Raw genomic sequence first — 6376 nt, 5'->3', positions numbered from 1 at the left:
CATGATGGCATGGGGCAGATGGAGAGATATTTATGAAATATACAGGAATAATAAAACTGATAAGTTTCAAAATGAAACAGCTAGGAATACAGAAGTGTAAGCTAATGTTTTTTTATATGTATTACACTTTTGTTACATCAGTTATTAATACAGGAGTGGAACAATTCAGTGAGTATGAATTTTCTCTTGTAAAATATTAATATCTGAAAATTTGTTAGAAAAAAAAAATGCTTTTACCACATTGAACCACACAAAAATACAGTCACATTTGGTTGAACATTTGTATGAAATATAGAGAGAATTGCAGTTTTCTTTGTAGCATTAAGGTTTAAATATCAGTCACCATAAAATATCAAATTTTATTATTAAATATTAAAAAAAATTTAAACAGAGTTATTTAATTTATTAAAATGTATACTTTTGTTTATTATATTGTTTTTTTTTTGTTTTTGTTTTTACATGTATCCATAAATCTTGTCATAAAATAAGAAATTTAGAAAAATGGTTCTCGCTCTCTCACTCTCCATTTAATGTAACTATGTGTGTATACATTCACATGTGTGTGTGTGTGTGTGTTTGTATGCATGTATGTATATATATATTTTATGCTTCCAAACCATATCTTGCTTCAATTAACACCTTGACATTTGTATTTGTTGCATAAATTTTTGTATCTGTGTACTTGGTGTTATTGTCTACTTTTTGTTCCCTCTTGATGAATTCTGTTTTTCTTCCAAAATTCTTTGATATACATGCAAAACAGGAGAAAAGAAGAAAGACCATTCTCCTAGACCAATCAATTTCCACAACATTCATCCTTGGATTTCTTTCTTTTTTTTTTCTTTTTTTTTGTGTGAAATAAAACTTTGAACAGTCAAAAAAATTTCCAAAGTCATAAAATACAAAACTGAAGTGATTTTATCATTTCTGCATATAAATACCAATTCAGCCATATTATATGCACTACAATTTTAGTATTGTCTTTTATTATCACTATCGGTTCACAGATAATCACTGAAGGTGAGAACCAAGTATTTTTTGCTCCTTATTATCAATAACAAATCATTGTCACCTTGTTAATATTTTAAAAATTTATTTGATGTGTTTTTCCTATTTTGTTTTTCTTCCTTGGACAATCACTAACATGGTTTGTTTCAAACAAATCTATTAAGAACAAATATGAAGAAATGGATGGAGTTTAGCATTTAAACACGTGAATGTTTTATATATATGTATGTATGAATATATATGTATGTGTGTGTGTATATATATATATGTATATATATAAATATATATATATGTATGTATGTGTATATATATATATGTATGTATATGTGTATATATATACATGTGTGTATATATATATATATATATATATGTATATATATGTGTGTGTGTATGTATGTATGTATCTATATCTTTTTTTTCTAGATATTTATACCATTGGTGATGGTGGTATTTTATAAGTCTGTGTTTTCAAGTTTTCTTGAGTAGTTCCAATATTCTAAAAAAAAAAAGCTTCTCTTTAAGAAAAGAAGAACAAACAAACAGCAACTGAAAATCTTAAAATATTTAAAACCAGGATGTACAGCTTTCATATTGGAAGAAAATTTCTGTTTGCTCCAAGTTGTGTAAAAATTCCTTCCTTTTTTGTTAAATCATTCCACTTAGTTCTCATCAAGCAAACATACACTTTTTTAATCATTCAACATGTTTTTAGTATTGACAAATATGGATTATTTTCTTTCCTAACCTGGTTTTATTCATGTTTTAAATCTAATCAAAAGATCTAGAATAAATTGAAGGTTAGATTTATCAAAACTTTACAATTCACCAAGTCTTCAGAATTGTTCATGATAGCATTCCTTCCTGAGGGAACTGTATGCGTAAGATGATGACAAAGAGCTACAGAGTGGGATACAATATTGTTTAAATTGTTTGGAGGAATGGCAAGTTGTGAGAACTCATAATTTTGTAGTTTCAATTCTTTCGTAAAAAGTAAAGACCTACAAAAAATAACCATTAAAAAATAGACCAGAAATAAACCCATTGTTTGTAGCAACATATATATATATATATATATATATATATATATATATATATATACATGTATGCATCTATACAGATATACACATACATATGTATGTAATGTTTAGCATATACAATGCATATATAAGTGTTGGTGCATATGTATTTTATGTGTATATGTATTGTACATGACTTTATTAATGCGTCAAACACTCACCAAATGCTAACCAATTTCACTTTAAACCTTAAAAAAACCCTATTATAATTATTGAAGTATTTTTCTACAATTTATTTTTCTGTGTTTTATTTTATTTCTATTCTCTTTCATTTTTACAATTTTTTGTGTTTTGTTCATTTAAAAAAAATTTTTACAAGTTAAATAAAATTCTTTTTTTTTTTTTAAAAAAAACTATCTTCCTTATATTGTCTGCAGTAAAAGACTTGCAGCTTAGGAACAGTTTCTTTTTTTTAATGGCAATTTTTAAATAACTGTGATATCTGCTGCATTCTACAAAATTATTAAAAAAAATAATAAAAGCAAACCAAAAACAGTGATAATATTCTGTGAAAACAAGCATATTTTGTATAAAGTTTCATGTGCATTTTCTCTCATTTTTAAGAGTTGTCAAATATTTTGACTTAAAAATTATAAATTTTTAGTTCAGGTTTGTATTAGGTAAATAAATAAATAAATAAATATACAACTTTAATGGGGAAAGACAATTAAGTAATTAACCACTAAAAACTTAAAAGAAATGTTTTTAAACATTTATTTTTTGAATCCACAGTATGTATATGGCACTAATTAATTTTAACAGTGGATAAATGCAGCTATAGATAATAGTGTCTAGAATATTAAGTTTAAAAACCCTTTAGAAAGAAAAAGTCAAAGGGTGCCCATGAAACAAGAACCTCTATCTTCTGTTAATATGACAGATGTTCTAACTACTATACCAAAGCAATCCTTTAAAATTTGTCCTTCTGTTTTAGAAGTTTTGTTCTTACCAGCAAGAATTGTATGTTGGTTATACCATAAGAATTAAAACACACCAAGATCTCTAAAATAGATTGTTTTAAATAATGGAACTTGAAGTAGATAAATCTATAAAAAATAGTGTAGAAGATCAAGTTAAAAAAACCCTTGGATGGAAAAAGAAAATGAAGGCTGGATGCAAACTTCATAATATGTATGTTTTAAGCTTAGAAGCTATTGGAGATTTTCAATGAATTGTAAATGTTACAGTTTATTTGAGTTTATTAAATTAACACATTAAAAGATATATATAAACCTTGTATTGTTTAATAATGAATAAATACATACTAAGGAGAAAACTAAGTTTGATACTATATTGTACAACTGGGCTGCATATATCATATTATTATGTCTAACTAATCAGCTGAATATACAGGTTGCAGCAAAAAATAAGAAAAAAAATGCAACTTATCACATTTTATTGGTTGACAAATGTTTAACAGCAAGCACACAGTGTTCATTGGTTCAGACTATGATGGCAACATTAGTTATATGAAGATACCCAACTTTAATAGTGCCACACCAACAGCCATGTAAAATATGAAAGTTTTTTGCTCCTGCACTATGTATGTAGTGTGATCTCACAAATGCCCAATGTGCATCTTTTGAAATCATGGTGGCAATTGAAAAAAGAAATGGTAAAACCTTAGCTATTTGAAGACAGTTACTATCTGTCTAACTTCAGTATGTCCACATCAATGGTCATACATAATGAGGGAGGTTTTCTGCCGCACTCTGTAGGATAATTTATTATAAATTATATTTAGTTTATGTTGCATAAAGAAATAGAATTAGAGGCAAAAATTTGGTGAAAAAGCCCATGTCTAGCAGTGTTTCAATGTCTCATCATTTTAGATGAAACATCATCTTTACCAACTTTTAATTCTGATATTTTACAACATGACAGCTATATATATATAGCCGGTAAATATCTATAGTTATAACACTACTTCTGTCAAAATCAATCTGCTTATTCATATGATGGAGTGCATCTTTAGGTTGATGCTAAATATTTGATTGGTTAATCTCAAATACTAAGTATTTGATTGGTTATTTGAGTTAGGGTAGCATGCTACCATGACCAAGTGTCTTCTGTTATATTCTTGGGTTGATCAATATCTTGTGACTGGAATTTGGTAGATGGAAGCTGTGTGGAAGTTTTTTGAAAGAGGGTATATACATACATACATACATATACACCAGAGTAAGCACATAAATGTGAAACAAGGTGGAAAAAATAGTTCTTGAATACTGGAGGTAGAGTAATATGCTTTATTTTCAACCAAAACTGTCTGACGAATGGGAATGTGAAACTCTGAGTAACAGTTTTGTGATGTCTTTGCAGCTTTATTAATAAAGTGTATGTGTGTGTGTATGTACTACACATATTTGCATACACATATATATTTTAAACAGGCTTCTGCATAGTTTCTATCATTCAAACTAAAGTCCTACTTGACACAAATTATATCATTAAATAAATATTAAATTTAATATCAAAACTGGTTATGTTTACAATCAAATTAAATTTATTACATTAGTAAATTAAAATTATTCTGCTAAATAATAATTTTAGACATACATAATCGAAATAAAATTATTAGAAAATTTACATTATTTAACAAAGTAATTATCATTATAAAATTATAAATATGGTTGCAGTGAAACTATCACAGACCTAAAGAAACAATGGTAACAATAATACACATCTATTATGTATAAATCAAACAATCTTTGAAATACATATTCATTACAGTTTTATTTTAATAGTTTCTTTTTTAAATACTATTTAATACCATTTACTTGTCTGCTCTATTTCAATGAATCGTATTTCTCATATCCGAATTTTTCTTTATCAAATTAACATCCTTTTACCTTTATAAATGTCAATTTAAAATTTCATTTTAGAGATTTAGTAAAGCCAATGACACCAATGACTGGCAAGCTGCCATCTTTAATGGCTTTATCGGCTGAGATTGATCATTGAGGGTTTTCAGGTAAGGTCTATGGAACTCTGAGTAAGGCCTATGGAACTCTGGGAATTTCAAGGGCTGGCAGAAGAGTCATCAAGAACAATGTAGAGGCTGCTGAAAAAGCATCCAGATGAGTTTGGCTGGAAAGAGGTGATTGGTGGGGTCAGTAGAATGCTTCTCAGATGCAACCCTAAGCTTGATCAAGTTATATCAAGTTGCCTGGATGAGTGTAATGGCTTGGAAATGAAGAATTCAGCAAATATCTTTTCAATATAACTAATTACACCTAATAATAACATAAACATCCACATCTCAGTATATTGTTCTTTATAGTTCAACATACATCTACAGATGCAATTCTTGGATCCTTCATCAGTGTTGTATCCTGGAATCACTGGCTGTTTTGGGTAAAAAAAATACATCTTCATCCAGTCAATCTGGCCTATATTGATCAAGACTAGGCTTGTGTCCAAGCAGCAATCCTTGACCTCACTGACCATCTTTTTAAACCAGAACCCCAGAGCCATCCCGAGCTTTTCTCAGCTATCTCTATGTTGCTCTTGATGGCTCTTCTTTGCTCATTCCTGTAAAGTTCAAGATTTCAATGGTTTTGCCCAAAGCACAACAAATGATCCATTGACTGCTAACCTTCACTGGCAAATCCATTACGGTTGGTAGAATTATTAGTGTCAAACACAAATACCTTACAATATTTAGTTAGGACTCTTGATGTTCTGAGTTCTGCTGGGGTCATTTTACTTTTCGTCATTTCTGGGTTGAGTCATAAAATACCAATACAAGACCGTGGTTAATATAATCAACTATACCCTCCCCCAAATTCGAGGTCTTCTGCCAATATTATTATCCCATTAGTATAGCTAACTGGTACTTTGTTGGTTATGCTCTATTAAGAGCAATTCAATCAATGGAACAGCCTGTTAGTGAAATTAACATGCAACTGGCTGGGCACTCCACAGATATGCATACCCTTAACATAGTTTTTGGAGATATGGCATGACACTTAATGTAACAAGGCTGGCCCTTTGAATTACAAATACAACTCATTTTTGCCAGCTGAGTGGGCTGGAGTAATGTGAAATAAAGTATCTTGCTGAAGGACACAACATGCCATCAAAAATCCAACATATGACCTTACAATCGTGAGCCAAATACCCTAACCACTGAGCTACACACCTTCATAACCCATTAGTATATTCATTCATTAAATAACTGATTAAAGCCTTTTATTTATTTTCTTTTAGATATTTTGTCTCATTGTATATTTTATTTTCCCATTATTGTCACCATTGTTGTTTATAAACTTAAAACAAACTCATATCAG

The 6376-nt window shown here is 29.0% G+C and overlaps 1 long non-coding RNA gene across 1 annotated transcript; it reads left to right on the top strand.

The window, feature by feature from the left end:
* The first annotated feature begins 2088 nt into the window (after positions 1-2088).
* Positions 2089-5803, top strand: LOC118763342. The gene is made up of 2 exons (XR_004999096.1): positions 2089-3634; positions 4421-5803. It is a non-coding gene; the product is annotated as an uncharacterized LOC118763342 (long non-coding RNA).
* The last annotated feature ends 573 nt before the right edge of the window (positions 5804-6376 follow it).

Source organism: Octopus sinensis, linkage group LG5 (assembly GCF_006345805.1).
Source record: "Octopus sinensis linkage group LG5, ASM634580v1, whole genome shotgun sequence".
Lineage (NCBI taxonomy): Eukaryota > Metazoa > Mollusca > Cephalopoda > Octopoda > Octopodidae > Octopus > Octopus sinensis.
Note: the sequence above shows the minus strand (reverse complement) of the source record. Positions and strands in the feature narration are given on the sequence as shown.